The following is a 17,057-nucleotide window of genomic DNA, read 5'->3' on the forward strand; positions in this document are numbered from 1 at the left end:
ATATAATAATGATAATAATATGATAATATATAATGATGATAATATGGATACAGAAATTAAAAGCAGAATAGCATCAGCCGATGGATGTTTCTACAGTTTCCATATATTCTCGGGAAGAGAGAACATATCTAAAAAGACAAAACTGAAGATATACAACACCATTATCAAACCAGTTTTGCTGGATGGATGTGAAAAATGGAGTCTCACAAAGTGAATGTAGTACTCCTTATCTGTCTTTGAAGATAAAGTCCTTAAGAATATATTTAGACCAGTCTATGATGTAGATGAACAAGCATGGAGATGGCGACACAACCAAGAACTGAGAGAGTTGGCATATCAAGGAGGCATCATAAGTACAATAAAGGCAATACGCATGCAATGGGCTGGTCATGTCACCCGAATGGAAATGGAAAGAATCCGAAGAAAGGTCATGACGGAAAGAATAATCGGTGGAAGAAGATAAATAGGAAGACCCCAAAAAAGACGGATGGATAACATCAAACAAGACCTAAGAAATGTTGGGATGGAGAATACGGGAGCATGAATGAGGAGTGTGCAGGACCGACGACAATGGAGGCAGATAGTATCGGCGGTAAAAGGTCAGCAAGCGGCCCAAACTCCAACAGAGTGAGTATATACATACATGCATACACACACACAAAGACACACACACACACACACACACACACACACACACACACACACACACACACACACACACACACACACACACACACACACACACACACACACACACACACACACACACACACACACACACACACACACACACACACACACACACACACACACACACACATATATATATATATATATATATATATATATATACATATACCAAGGCTTTTTCCCCCTTACAAGGGAGGTAGCCAAAAAAGGAAAGGCATAGAATCATTTCCACCCATTCCATCCCTAAATACACTCCACACCCCTCCACCCTCCCTCTTATCTGAGCACCTCCTGGATGACGGGTCATCCCTGCACCTTGTCCACTACCCTGGGTCAGAGGCAGTGTCACAAGACACAGCACATCCACAGCAAGGCCGCTTCATTAAACCGGCGACCCCCCCTCTCCGTCCCCCCATTGCATAAAAGGAGAGGACGGGGAGAAATCCCTTCGGGCTGCGTCAAATTTTGCTCACACATACTACCTCACCCCCCATCCCCCCACCCATTCCACCTCATGCAATCACAACATCATCCATATACAACCATTCTCCATTCACCCCTGTCTTCTGTCCTCTCCCGTCCTTCCTCAACAGACATAACCTTCTTCCCCAAAGCCCTCTTCACCCCATCGATCCACCTCATCCTGGGACGTCCCCTCATGTTCACTCCCTCCACATCTGCCTTCCATACCTCTTTTACTAGTCTTTCTTCACTCATTCTTTACATGTTTCCAAACCATCCTAATATTTTTTCATCAACCCTATCTCCCAGCTCCTTTTCCACCCCTGTTCTCCTCCTCACCTCCTCATTTCTCACTCTATCTAGCCTAGTGACCCCCATCATACTTCTCAAACACCTCATCTCAAACACATTCAAACTCCTTCTCTCTTCTTCTCTTATGTTCCATGTTTCTGCCCCATACAGTGCTGTTAGCACAATCACTCCTTCATACAGTCTCCTCTTAGCATCCATTCCCCCATCATACTTCTCAGACACCTCATCTCAAACACATTCAAACTCCTTCTCTCTTCTTCTCTTATGTTCCATGTTTCTGCCCCATACAGTGCTGTGGGCACAATCACTCCTTCATACAGTCTCCTCTTAGCATCCATTCCCAAATGTCTATTCCTCATTACACTCTTTAATCCACCAAGGCATTTACTCGCTTCTCTCAATCTACATTCTACCTCCACCTTCACTCCACCTTTTCCTGTCACATTTGCACCCAAGTATCTAAAACTATCCACTTCCTCCAGTCGCTCTCCCTTAATGCTCACTTCCAGTCTACTGCCACTTTCACCCCTTGTACATCTCATCACCTTACTTTTACCCACATAAATCTTTACCTTTCTTCTATCACATACTCTCCCAAACTCTGCCACCAACTTCCTCAATCCCTCCTCCGATCCTGCCACAAGCGCAGTGTCGTCCGCAAGCAACAGCTGGCTCACCTCCCACTTTTCTCCATTTTCTTTAACCATCTCCAATCCCTGACCCACTACCCTTGCATTTACCTCTCGCACCACCCCATCCATGTATAAGTTGAACAGCCAGGGCGACATAACTCATCCTTGACGAAGTCCCACCTTTACCTCGAAACACTCACTCTCTCCATTTCCAATCCTGACACAAGCTCTACTACTCTCATAAAAACACTTGACAGCTCCGAGAAGCTTTCCTCCTATCCTGTATATCTGCATAACCTCCCACAGTGCTTTTCTGTCTACCCTGTCGTAAGCCTTTTCCAGATCCATAAAAGCCCAAAAAACATCCTTCCCCTTTTCCTATAGCTTTCTCACATATCTGTCTTACCACAAAGATCTGATCTACACAACCTCTACCTGTCCTAAATCCACACTGTTCCTTACCAATTACTCCTTCTGTTCCTCTCCTTATCCTCTCAATCAAGATCCTCCCATAAGCCTTCCCAACTACACTTAACAAGCTAATCCCTCTGAAACTACTACATTCACGCTTGTCCCCTTTTCCCTTATAAAGAGGAACTATACAGGCACTCCTCCAGTCCTCCGGCTCTCTACTCTCTCTCCAGCAAACATTAAATAACCTCACCAGCCAGTCCACCATCACTGTACCTCCCTTTTTCAGACATTCTGCATGGCATCCATCCAGACCAGGTGCCTTACCTGCTTTCATCATCTTAACAACTGCCTTCACCTCATCCTTCCTTATTTCTCCTCCATTCTCCTCACTCATCACTCTCATTTTCTTCGCATTTCCCACTGCAGCTATCTTTCCCTCCCTATCCTCCTTCACATTTAGCAACTCCCTTAAAATATTCTGCCCATCTTCCCCTTACTGCCTTCTCTTCCATTATCATCTCTCCATCTGCACCTTTTACCTTTTCTTCCCTACTTGATTCGCCTCCTCTTCCTCTCTTAATTTCTTTTCAAAACATATTTTTATTACTTTAAAAATTTTCTGTCATACTCTTACCCCATTTCACATCTGCTCTCCTCTTTGCCTCCTTTACCTTTTGCTTTACTTCTCTTTTCTTTTCTTTGTACCTCTCATATAACTCCCTCGTCCTCTTTTGTAACCAATCTGTGAAAGCCCGCTTTTTCTCTTCTACAACCTTCTTTGTTTCCACATCCCTTTCTTCTATTTCCCCCTGTCCTTCTTGTTCCACACACCATCCTTGTAAGATGCTGTAATGATTATAATTTATCTTATATTATTTGTTTTTGTTTTGTTATCATTTGTCTGTCTGATTTTTATTTATTATTAGTTATATGTCAATTAATTATTATTTACTATTTACCTACTTGTTTATTATTTATCTATACCTATGCATTTATTTATGTATTTTATTTGTTATTTACATTATCATAGTTTTTATTTATTATTTTATTATTAATATGATTTTTTTTTCGCATCCGACCTAGATATGGATCAAAAGGTCTCCTGTCGGCATGCTCCGCCTTTGTAATCTTTGTAATCTTGTACACTTTATGACTCCCTCCTTGAACCATCCCCATTCCTCCTCCACACCCAGCTCCACTCTATCCTTTACTCCCTCCCACTCCTCCTTCAGCTTCTTTTCGTACTCCTTCTACTTTCGCTTTTCATTCAAGGAGTTCACTCTAAGAACCTCCCTACATTTTGTCCCTTTCATTTTTCTCCATCTATCCTCCACTCTCAACTTACCTTCCAACAAAAAATGATCTGATATTCCCCCACCCTCTCCCCTTAGAACATGTACATCCTTAACTCTTCCTATCATAATCCTATTTACCACTACATAATTCATTAGCGCTCTATCTACCACCCTTCCCTCCACCACCCTCTCCCATGTGTACTTATGCTTGACTTTCTTCCGAAACACTGTATTTGCTATCATCAACTCTCTTTCTAGATACATTTCCTCATCAACTCTCTACTACGATTCTTTCTTGGAACTCCACATTTCCCAACCACTCCATCGATTGGACCATTTCCTACCCTAGCATTAAGGTCTCCTAATACTATTACATTTACATTTCTTCCTAAATCCTCTATGCACTCATTTAAATCTATCCAAAAGGCCTCCCTTTCTTCTACACTCTTCTCACTGCCAGGCCCATATGCACTTACAAAGACCCACATCTCCTTTCCCAGTTTCACCTTCATCCACATTATCCTTGAGGAAACCTCCTTTCACTCCACTAACCGTTTACCTATCTCTTCACTTACTAGAATAGCCACCCCTTCCCTCCCTCGCCCTCTCTTCACTCCTGATAACCTCCCACTTACACTCACCCTTTCCTTTCAACTTAGTTTCACTCAAAGCCAACACATCCAACTTTCTTCTCCCAAACATACTACCTATCTCTTCCCTTTTACTCTCATCTGTACCACATCCACGCACATTAAAAGACCCAAACCTTAGGGTGCTGGTCCGAAAACTCCCAGACCCTCTTATGCCTTCTCTCTCTCTTTTTTTTTTCTCTCTCTCTTTTTTTGAGGGTTGTCCCCTGCGGGGCTACAAGGAGAAGGATGCCTAGTCCCAATCCCCGTCCCTTTCTTCTCGTCTCTTACGATCCAAGTAGGAATACTTGGTGGCAGTATTCTTTTCCCCCACCACAGGGAATTCCCCAACCACAGAAAAAGAATACTCAGAGAAATGGTACAGGACAGCAACAAGGGGTTGGGGGACAGCATAACGGAGGGACAGTCGTAGTATAAAAGTGTCATCATTTCTCTATGAACAGAGTTTTCCTCTATCATAGACAAAATGATGTGTGGCTCTGGTCCCTAGGGGCGCCCCATATAGACCCTAAAGTATCAACTGCATGCTACTTTGCCACAATAACAAGCAGCCAATACCCCAGATGGTGTATATTATATATATATATATATATATATACATATATATATATATATTGACATATATATAGAGAATATATATATATATGTATATATATATATATATATATATATATATATGTTTTTGTGTGTGTGTGTGTGTGTGTGTGTGTGTGTGTGTGTGTGTGTGTGTGTGTGTGTGTGTGTGTGTGTGTGTGTGTGTGTGTGTGTGTGTGTGTGCGTATGTGTGCGTGTATATATATATATATATATATACATATATATATATATTTTGGAGTAACGCGGCAAAATATTTTCTTTAAGGCATATTGAATTGTATGCAACAGCAAATTGAGCTCTGATGAAGAGTTTCAAGTCTTCTAAAGATCTCTCTAGCATGGACAGGTAAAGAAAAAACCAAGTTGCCGATAGAAGCCATCTTGTAGGTAGAACAGGATACAAGACGTTTCGCTAATCACAGTTAGCATTTTCAATTGTGACAATAGCAAAGAAATGGATTATTATAAATACAGAAAGTAAACACTAGGAAAGATTACGAAGAGGTTGACCGTTATTTTGATCTAAAACTGGGAAAGAACACGTTGAATATCGGGGAAGGGCACGCAGGAAGGGGAACTGTGACCACTGGGAAAGGACACTCAGATGACCGTTACTGTGGCCTGGGTGTCCGTCGCGGACAGAGTGACTGCTCATGGGAGGGCTGATTTGTCTTGTAGCTGGGTTGTCTGGTTTGGCGGATTCTGAATGGAGGCCCTAAGCGACACCTTCAGGAGACCCATAATATTCCAATCACCAGATCCATCCTAGTGGTCAATACCACCATTTTAGACCAAGAAAGTGACAAGCGCCGCCTTGCCCTCCTTGAGGCCCTCCACATTAAATACAGCCAACCTACACTGAACACCCAACAGGAAGCCCCCACCATCCTTCCCAGCCTCAGACTGCTCATGGGAGGGCTGATTTGTCTCGTAGCTGGGTTGTCTGGTTTGGCGGATTCTGAATGGAGGCCCTAAGCGACACCTTCAGAGACCCATAATATTCCAATCACCAGATCCATCCTAGTGGACAATACCACCATTTTAGACCAAGAAAGTGACAAGCGCCGCCTTGCCCTCCTTGAGGCCCTCCACATTAAATACAGCCAACCTACACTGAACACCCAACAGGAAGCCCCCACCATCCTTCCCAGCCTCAAACCATTCAGAATCCGCCAAACCAGACAACCCAGCTACGAGACAAATCAGCCCTCCCATGAGCAGTCACTCCGTCCGCGACGGACACCCAGGCCACAGTAACGGTCATCTGAGTGTCCTTTCCCAGTGGTCACAGTTCCCCTTCCCGCGTGCCCTTCCCCGATATTCAACGTGTCCTTTCCCAGTTTTAGACCAGGATACATATATCTATATATATCTATATATGTATATATGTATATATATATATATATATATGTATATATATATATATGTATATATATATGTATGTATATATATATATATATATATATATATGTGTGTGTGTGTGTGTGTGTGTGTGTGTGTGTGTGTGTGTTTATGTGTGGGGTGTGAATATATATATATATATATATATATATGTAAACACACACACATATATTATATATATGTATATATATATATATATATATATAAACATATATATATATATACATATATATATATATAGATATATATAGATATATGTATATAGATATATATAGATATATATATATATGTATATATATACATATATGTACATATATGTACACACATACATATATATATATAGATATATACATATGTATATATATGTGTATATATATATATGTTTATATTTGTATATATATATATATATATATATATATATATATATATATACCATAGGCTTTTTACCCCTTACACGGGGGGGGGTAGCTAAAAAAGAAAAAGGCATAGAAACCACTCCTACACATTCCATTCCCCACACACTCCACTCCCTTCCACCCTACTCCCTCCCTCTTATCTTGGCACATCCTGGATGTCGGGTTATCCCTGCATCCTGTCCACTGCCTTGGGGCAGAGGGATTGTCGCAAGACACATCACATCCACAACAAGACAGCTTCATAAATTCGCCCCCCCCCCTCTCCGTCTCCTCATGCAGAAAAGGAGAAGACGGGGAAAAATCCCTTCGGACTGCGTCAGTTTTTTCTCATACATACTTTCTCACCCCCATCATCCATCACAGCATCATCCATACACAACCCTTCTCCCTTCTCCCCTATCTTCTGTCATCTCCCGTCCTTCCTCAACAGACATTCCTCTCTTTTGTAATACCCCTGTCAGCCCATCCACCCATCTCATCCTAGGGCGCCCCCTCATATTCACTCTTTCCACCTCTGCCTTGCACACCACTTTTAGTAATCATATTTCACTCATTCTTTCTATGTGTCCAAACCATCCTAATACTCTTTCATCAACCCTATATCCCAGCTCCCTTTCCACCCTTGTTCTCCTCCTCACCTCTTTTCTCACTCTATCTAGACTAGTAACCCCCATCATACTTTTTAGACATTTCATCTCAAACACATTCATACTTCTTCTCTCTTATGTTCCATGTTTCTTCCCCGTACAAAGCTGTTGGCACAATCACTACTTCATATAACATCCTCTTAGCATCCATTCCCTGATGTCTATTTCTCATTACACTATTTAATTCACCAAGGCATTTACTCGCTTCTTTCAATCTACATTCTACCTCCACCCCACTCCTCCCTTTCCTGCAACATTCGCACCCAAGTATCTAAAACTATTCACTTCCTCCAGTCTTTCACCCTTAATGCTCACTTCCAGTATGCTGTCACATCTCATCACATCTCATCACCTTACTTTTCCCCGCATTTATCTTCAGCTTCCTTCTTTCACACACCTTCTCAAACTGTCACTATCTTCCTCTATCCCTCCTCAGATCCTGCTACAAGTGCATTTACTTCAAACATCTCCAGCCCCTGACCCACTACCCTTGCATTCACCTCTCGTATTACCCCATACATGTATAGATTGAACAGCCAGGGTGACATACCACATCCCTGACGAAATCCCACCTTCACCTCAAACCATTCACTCTCTCCATTTCTGTCCTAAAACCACACTGTTCCTTATCAATTACTCCCTCTGTTCCTCTCCCAATCCTCTCAATCAAGACCCTCCTATAAGCCTCCCCAACTACACTCAACAAGCTGATCCCTCTGAAACTACTACAATGACACTTTTCCCCCTTTCACTTGTAAAGCGGAACTATACAAGCAGTCCTTCATCCCTCAGGCCCTCTACCCTCTCTTAAACAAACATTGAATAGCCTCATCAGCCAGTGCACCGTAGCTGTACCTCCTTTCTTTAGACATTCTGCATGGCATCCATCCAACCCAGGTGGCTTACCTGCTCTCATCATCTTAACAGCTGCTTTCACTTCATCTTTCCCTATTTCTCCTCCATTTTCCTCACTCATCACTCTCATTTTCTTAGCGCTTCCCACTGCAACTACCTTTCCTTTCCCATCCTCCTTCAAATTTAGCAACTTCCCAAAATATTATGCTTACCTTCCTCTCATTGCTTTCTCTTCCATTATCATTTCTCCATCTGCGCCTTTTGCCTTTTCTTCTATACTTGATTCGCCTCCTCTTCTTTTTCTAATTTTTTTCCAAAACTTTTTTTATTACTTTCAAAATTTCTGTCATACACTCACCATATTTCACGTCTGCTCTCCTCTTTGCTTCCTTTATCTTATGCTTAACTTCCCTTCTCTTTAATTTGTACTTCTCATGCGATTCCCTTGTCCTAATTTGTAGCCAATCTATGAATGCCTGTTTCTTCTCTTCTACACCCTTCTTTGCTTCCTCGTCCCACCACTCACTACCCTTCCTTCTATTTCTTCCCGACCTCCTTGTTCTACACAACATCTTTGCACACCTTATGACTCCCTCCTTGATCCATCCCCATTCCTCCTCCACTCCTATTTCTACTCTATCCTTCACTCCCTCCCACTCCTCTCTCAGCTTCTTCGTATACTCCTTCTCCTTTCCTTTCTCATTTAAGCAGTTCACTCTAGGTACCTCCCCACTTTCTGCCCTTTTTCTCTTTCTCTATTTATTCTCCACTCTCAATTTACCTTCCACCAGAAAATAATCTGATATTTCCCCGCTCTCTCCCCTTAGAACATGTAAATCCGTAACTCTTCCTTCCATACTCCTGGTCACCACTATATAATCCATTAACGCTCTATCTGCCACCCTTACATTCACCATCCTCTCTCATGTGTACTTATGCTTGACTTTCTTCCCAAACACTATATTTGCTACCATCAACTCTCTTTCAAGACACATCTCCATCATCAATTCTTCACTACGGTTTTTACCTGGAACTCCATACTTCCCAATCACTCCGTCCATTGGTTCGTTTTCTACCCTAGAATTAAGGTCTCCCAATACGACAACATTGACATTTCTCCCTAATCCCCTTTATGCACTCATTTATATCTACCTAAAAAGCCTCCCTTTCCTCTACGAACTTACAAAAACCCACATCTTCCTTCCCAGCTTCACCTTCATCCACATCAACCTTGATAAAACCTCCTTCTACTGCACTACACGCTTACTTATCCCTACATTTACTAGTATAGCCACCCCTTCTCTCCCTCGTCCCCTCTTCACTCCTGAGCACCTCCCAGCTACACTCCCAGACTCACACTCAACCTTCCTTTTCATTTAAATTTCACTCAAAGCCAGCACATTCATCTTTCTTCTCGCAAAAATTATACAATCATATTATTCGAATCGAAATTAAATTTGATACCTTGTAACATCATATACGGAGGACAACTGTGAAACTTCCATAGTTTTCTCGCTTCTATTTGTTACTAGGGAACGACTATAAAGAAACATTCTTGAGAAAGAAAACAAAAATAGTATACAGAACTCCGAGAAAAGAAATTAACAGAGTTCACTGGGGATACTTGGCTCTCAGCTACCTGGTATTGATTGATGAGTGTTGACATATTAGTAGCAGGTGGTAGCTTACGTCGATATATTGTAACACCGAAGAAAAATAAAATATTGTGTAATGGTTGTTGGAGGTATGTGAAAGATGAGCAGTCATAGTACCTGTATCATGTATAGGTGTTTTGTTTTTATTTATTATTTTTAGTTCAATACTAAGCCTTGTTATAGAATCATAAAAATTCCGTCTTTGGGAATGGTTACAAATGTAAGAAAATACTATCCTTATATGTAAGAAAGGGATTAGTAATTGTGAGATCATGCTTTTATATTGCTCTTTGCTGTTTTTTTTTCACTTGAAAATATAGTTTACTTTGGCCCTTATCAATCATGATTTTTTTTACTTTAGTAAGCTCCTCGCCTATAGCAAATAGCGAAATTTTCTTGGTATGGATTTCAGTTTCTAGTGTTGGTTTCCGACAGCCCTGGTCAGGCGAGGAGGCGACCCAAACATCAGCTTAAAAAAACCAGCGGCTGGTCGCAGTTGACAGGGCTTGCCTTACCAGGAGTTTCTCATTTCCCACTTTGTGGGAGTGGGATGGTGAGATTTTGTTGAGTATCAGCTTGGTCTACTTATCTGAAGCCGCTAAATTAGGATTACGTACAGAAGTAAACACAACTCCTGTGAGTTTTGAGCCTTTGAGAATTTGATGAATTGGCAAGAACTTCTCATGTTTTCAATCGGAATACCAGTACTTTACTTTGTTACGTTTGACCCATCGTTTGGACAATTTAGGTCATTATAGATTGAATAAGATTAAGCTAACTTGTGGAAAATTAGATAAAAATTAACTCGCACCAGAAGATGTTAGGCTACAAAGTGCGTAATCACTTCTCACTTCGACCAATCGGTCGCCATTTCCTAGTAATCGTGCACCTACGGATAGTTAAGGACTGAGATGGGAACCCAACGCGCCAAAGTGGCATGCCATGTAAATGTAGGGCAGGTAGAATCCAATTCCATTAATCTAGCTTAAGTCATGATGAAGTAGGTTAGTCTAGGATTAATTAGAGCAAGGTCAATAGGATTTGATTAGTTTGTCGGGCCCCATCTGCTGTCGCGTCTTACATGGAGACTGAAGCTAAACTTCTATCAATATTACCCGTTATTAATGTTATTCTGACATATGTTGGACGAGTGTATTATGTACTTAAGGGGGATGTACACTTTTATTGATTATATAACCTAGCTCTCGCACCCCCCCAATAAATATTCCAGACTGCACAATACTACTAAAAGTGTTGAAAAAACATTGTACAACACATTTTCACAACATAGAAAGGAGATCGTTCAAATTTCCTTGCACCATGTAGGAACTTCGGCTTACCTGCTTCTCTGTAGTTTCAATGATCGTAGCAAATATTCCTCAACAAAACATGGGCAGTAAATATCACAGGGGAGACATAGCAGGTATGTTGCATCAGCAAATACCTCTATTCATGCGCCTCAAACAGTTAACTGAGTGATTGGATTTTAGCCTTAACCTACTGTTATGGCTAAGGCTGGAAAGATATTTTTCTAACCACAATGGCATACCGAGTGCCCAAGCCACAACAAAGTTAGAAGGGGGATATAGAACGCATCAGACATTTGGTATGCCAAAAGACAGGACAGTATCAACCATTTAATATTTCAGTATGAAATATAATCAAACATACAACATAAGTTAACAAAACAATAATAATATTAATCCTAACACACAATAAGAATAAAAGGGGAATGAGATATGTAGAATGTTTGAGAATGGGTAAGACTGAAACCTGGCACGTCGAGTCGTCGGCTGTCCAAGCAATGATTACTTTCAATCCAGAGGGGGCGAACCTGGCAGCTAGCTAGAAGCGAGTCTGTTGAGTGTGGGGAATACCTAGCTTTATATAGGGTAACTAGGCTGACGTTTTGGCCAGTGATTGGCTGAGGGCAGTCATTCAGACATAACTGCTGAACTACCGCTTGGTTGCGAAGCGACCGAAGTGGGGGGTGGAGGAGGAGATTGACTGCTTGTTTCTTCGGAGTAGGATGGCAGTGTAGTAGGAAGGGTGTCATTTAGGTGAATGGGTACTTTGACACCTGGATGGGGTACCGTGTCACCTGGCTAGGGGTAATATCGTGACACCTACCCATCAAAATAGTTTCATACATACACACATATATATATATATATATATATATATATATATATATATATATATATATATATATATATATATATTGGTGAAGCGTGGCAGGAGATTCTCTCTGATGCATATTCTGTTAAAAATGACAGCAAAAGAATTATTACTTAACTTTTTCCGTGAGGTCTCAAGCTTGCGAAAAGTAGATTTCTGGTAGGGGGAAAGGGAGTAAATCAAATTTCCAAAACTCATAGGAAACAAAAGTTATAATGAACACAAAAATACAGCACACAGTAAACAAAATACAAGAAAAGAGTACAAAGAATACAGCAAAAAACAAAATACAAGCAGAACCAATTAAATTTCAAAACGTTTCGCAGATCTTTCTGCTTCCTCAGTTGATGTGAATAAGAATGGAAAAGAGAGCATATTTTAAATGAAGAGAAAAGCACGGGGAGAAGACACCGTGTATAAACTGGGGGAGGTCTACGTATGACCACGAACACTAGGAGAGATCACAGGTTAGAGGCAACAGTACTCGGAGAGGTCACTACCTGGTTCGGCGCCAATCTGCTTCTCAGTCTTTGGGAACGACGAATGGCAGGATATTCTTCTCTTCCCATTACCCGCCAAAGAGAAGAACATCCTGTCCATACAGAACTTGAACGTGTTAGACAGGTGTTAGCGAATAATGGCTTCTCTTGTAACGCCATAGAAGATGTCATTAGGAAGAATATGGAAGAGTTTCACACTCGAGTCAAGACCACTGCTGACAACGCGGAGAAAACCCTAATGATTTACCATAAATTAGATTTTGGCACTGCTTACAGACAGGAAGCCGATAGCCTTCGTAGGATTATCTCTAGAGGTGTTTCACGTCAGGAGCTCTATGAAAGGGTCTCACTGAAAGTATTCAGCCGTCCCAACCTGATTGCTTCCCTTGTTATGGAAGAAGCACCGTCCCCGAGTGTCCAAAGGAACTTAAAACCGGCGTAGTATGTAAAGTTAAATGTTCTGAAGGGACATGCAAGCCCCACGATGTTAGCTACATCGGCCATACCCTCACGACCTTAAGAAGACGACTGCAGGCTCACCGTAACAACGGAGCCATCCACCAACATTTTGTCGATGCCCACGACAAAAAACCGCACCTAGTAGATCTCATAAAGAATACAACAATCATCCACCATGACAACAATTATGGAAGTTTAGTAGTAGCTGAGGCAGTGAGCATCACTTTACATAACCCTATCTTGAATGTACATATTACAAAGGATTACAAAGGCGGAGCATGCCGACATGAGGCCTTTTGGTCCATATCTAGGTCGGATGCGAAAAAAAATCATAATGATAATAAAATAATAAATAAAAATAATAATAATGTAAATAACAAATACAATAAAATACATAAAAAAATGCACATGTATAGTTAAATAATAAAAAAACAGGTAAATAGTAGATAATAATAAATTGACATATAACTAATAACAAATGAAGATCAGACAGACAAATTATAACAAAGCAAAAACAAATAATATAAAATAAATTATAATCGTTACAGCATCATGCCTAGGTGTTTATCTAAATGATTCTTAAAGCTTCGAACTGAACTACATTGCACTACCTGTGCAGGAAGTTTATTCCATTCATTAACTACACGGTTGGCGAAGTTGTTTCTACCTACTTCCAAATTGAATCTATTTCCGGACAGTTTGAGACCATTGTCTCTTGTCTGATTCTCATTCAATGTGAAAATTTTGTCACTTTTGATGTTGTCAATTCCCTTTAAAACCTTAAAGACCTGTATCAAGTCACCTCTGAGTCTACGCTTTTTTAGTGAAAACTGATTCATATGTTTTAGTAGATTTTCGTATGATTTTTTTTTTTATATTTGGAATCAGTTTTGTGGCTCGCCGTTGTACTTTTTCCAGTCTGTCAATATATTTAATGAGATTCGGTGACCATACGGAAACAGCATATTCCAAATGTGGACGAACTAACGATTTATATAGCTTGTTAATGAGTGATGGACTTTTGAAACCAAAAGATCACGCAATCAGTCCTAGAATCTTATTTCCTTTCTCAGAGGCTGAAATACACTGCTTGGATGATTTGAGGTCGTTACTGATAATTACGCCGAGATCTTTTTCACTATCCACTTTTGTTAACGAATTTCCAAATAACTTGTAATCGTACTTACTGTTATTTTTACCTATGTCCATTACCTTGCATTTACTTGTGTTAAATTTCATTAGCCACTTCTCAGACCATTGCTGTAATCTATCTAAATCTTCTTGAATATCTAATTGGTTTGAGTGATCATTTGCCATTCCGCACAGTTTTGTATCATCAGCAAATTTGGAAACAGTAGATTTTAGTCCATGGTCTATATCATTTATATATACTATGAATAGAAGTGGCCCAAGAACGGAACCCTGAGAAACTCCACTTGCAACACTTTTCCATCCAGAAGTTTTTCCATTTAAAACAACTCTCTGTTTTCGACCATTCAACCAATTACTAGTCCAACCTAATAGGCTACCACTTATTCCGTGTAAAGCTAATTTAGTAAGTAGTCTTTCGTGTGGGACGGTATCAAAAGCTTTTGCAAAGTCTAGATATATTAAATCTATATTGTTTCTTTTGTCATAATTCGAGATAACTGTGTTGTAGAATTCGAGTCAGTCACGCAAGAACGTTTCCGTCTGAAACCATGCTGGCTATCATTTATCAAACGGTTACTTTCTAAATGATGTTCGATAGCATCTCTGATGATAGTTTCCATTATTTTTCCTACGATTGAAGTCAAACTTATAAGCTTATAGTTATTTGGCTTCTTTTTGTCACCTTTTTTGAATATGGGAGTAACGTTAGGTAGCTTCCATTCTCTTGGGACATCTCCGGATGTGATGGATTTCTTGAAAATAATTTCTAATGGAACAACAATCTCATTTTTCATTTCCTTTAAGATTCTTGGATGCCAACCGTCAGGCCCTGGTGTTTTATTAACTTTGAGTTTATCTATACACCTTTTACTTTTTTCTTTTGTTATATTTACCGTAGTGAGTAAGTTTACCCTAGACTTTTCACAGTTTTCAGTTTGGAATTTACTTTGAGGTGTTTCGTTTACGAATACCGAGCTAAAATAATTATTTAAGATATTACACATTCCTTCATTTGAATATTCAAGTTGACTGTCAGCAGATAATAGTGGACCAATGTGATTCCTAACAACCTTTTTATCTCTAATGTAACTATAGAATTCTTTGGGATTCTCTTTGGATTTATCAGCGATGTTCATTTCGTATTGTCGTTTTTTATTTTTCTTATTGTCTTTTTTAAATCTCTCTGTATTGATACATAACTTTCATAGTCATTAGATGCACCCGAGCACTTATATTTCTTATAGGCCTGTCTCTTTTTAGCAATACTTTTTTCAGTTTCTTTGTCTAGCCACTTTGGGCGAGACTGATTTGGGGGACGTCTGTCCTTAAAAGGAATGTAAGTTTGAATCATCTTAGTGAGCATATTTTGAAATATTTCCCACATCTGATCTACAGGTGTAACGTAATATTAGATATTACGTCATATGTGTAATTATGTTATAGAATTGTGTTCCTTTGTATTACATAACTATGTTCATATTTCTTGTCTATGTATGTATTGTAACAATGTTAAGCAGTAACGCCCGTCCACTATATGTAATCTTGCCTACGTGCGGAGAGGTGCGCACTCTTGTAGAACAAACAGACAAGCGAAATCCTGAATAGTTCGGAGCGCACAGATTTGACAGTTACTAAATAAATAGATTGTTCAAGCAAGTCGAGGGTCCTAAAACTACCCATGTTGACGTGTCAACTTACCCTCCTCCTCACCCGCACCCTTAACCGGAAGTATCCCGCTTCCGGTCCAATGGTATATAAGCGGTTGAAACCGCTCATTCCTTGTCATATTCCCACATATTGATCTCTTGATAAAAACTAGAAGGTTTAGATTCATGAGACGATTGGTGTGAAGTGATCACCCTTTTTGCCTACATTACGTGTCTGATATACATTGCATTACTTTACTTATATTTGTACTTATTACTTATTTTGATGCATGTTCCTGATCTCTTTGTACTTAGATAGTACCATATTGTATACTTATCTTGTGTTTCTTATTTGAACGATAATTTCCATATTCTTATAATCATGTAACGGTCCCATTGACCCTACTGCCCATTCTCTTTTGTGTTGATTGCCTGTAAATATTTTCCATTAATAATTTCGTTTACTAGTTTTATCGCTAGTTTAATATTCCTTTCCTGGAATCTTCTTTGTTACCTTTACTTCTAGTCTTACGAATTATCTAGGCCCTGACCAGATAGTTCAGTCCTACAGTGGCTTCTAGAAGTGCGCTGGTTCTTAAGCACTTAGACGTTATACGTAACGTCTCTTCACATACCAGCGCCCGTAACAAAGTGGCGACCTTGCCAGGATATTGGATCAGGTATTTAACACATTCTTATAGAGATGGATGATATAGTTCAAGAATTCGTTCAAAATCCCAAGGTAAGTTTCTTAAAGAAACAAACTAAAGACACTTTGATAGAAATAGGCAAGCACTTTGGAGTAGACATTGATACAAGTTTACGAAAGAAAAAAATACTTCAGGAACTTGTTGAAAATCTGATCGAAGATGAGATATTATCTCCAGAAGAGATTACAGCTATACAAATTCCTTCAAATAGGTTAGAAATGGAGGCACGACTAACCGAACTTAAGATTAAGGAGATTGAATTAAAGGTCAGGAGAGTAGAAATTGAGGAGGAAGCTAAACTGAAACAAATGCAAATTGAGGCAGAATTTAAAGCTAAAGAGGAGGAAACTAAACTGAAACAAATGCAAATTGAGGCAGAATTTAAAG

The sequence above is a fragment of the Oratosquilla oratoria genome, chromosome 31 (assembly GCF_046742065.1).
Source record: "Oratosquilla oratoria isolate Oo_2021 chromosome 31, ASM4674206v1, whole genome shotgun sequence".
NCBI lineage: Eukaryota > Metazoa > Arthropoda > Malacostraca > Stomatopoda > Squillidae > Oratosquilla > Oratosquilla oratoria.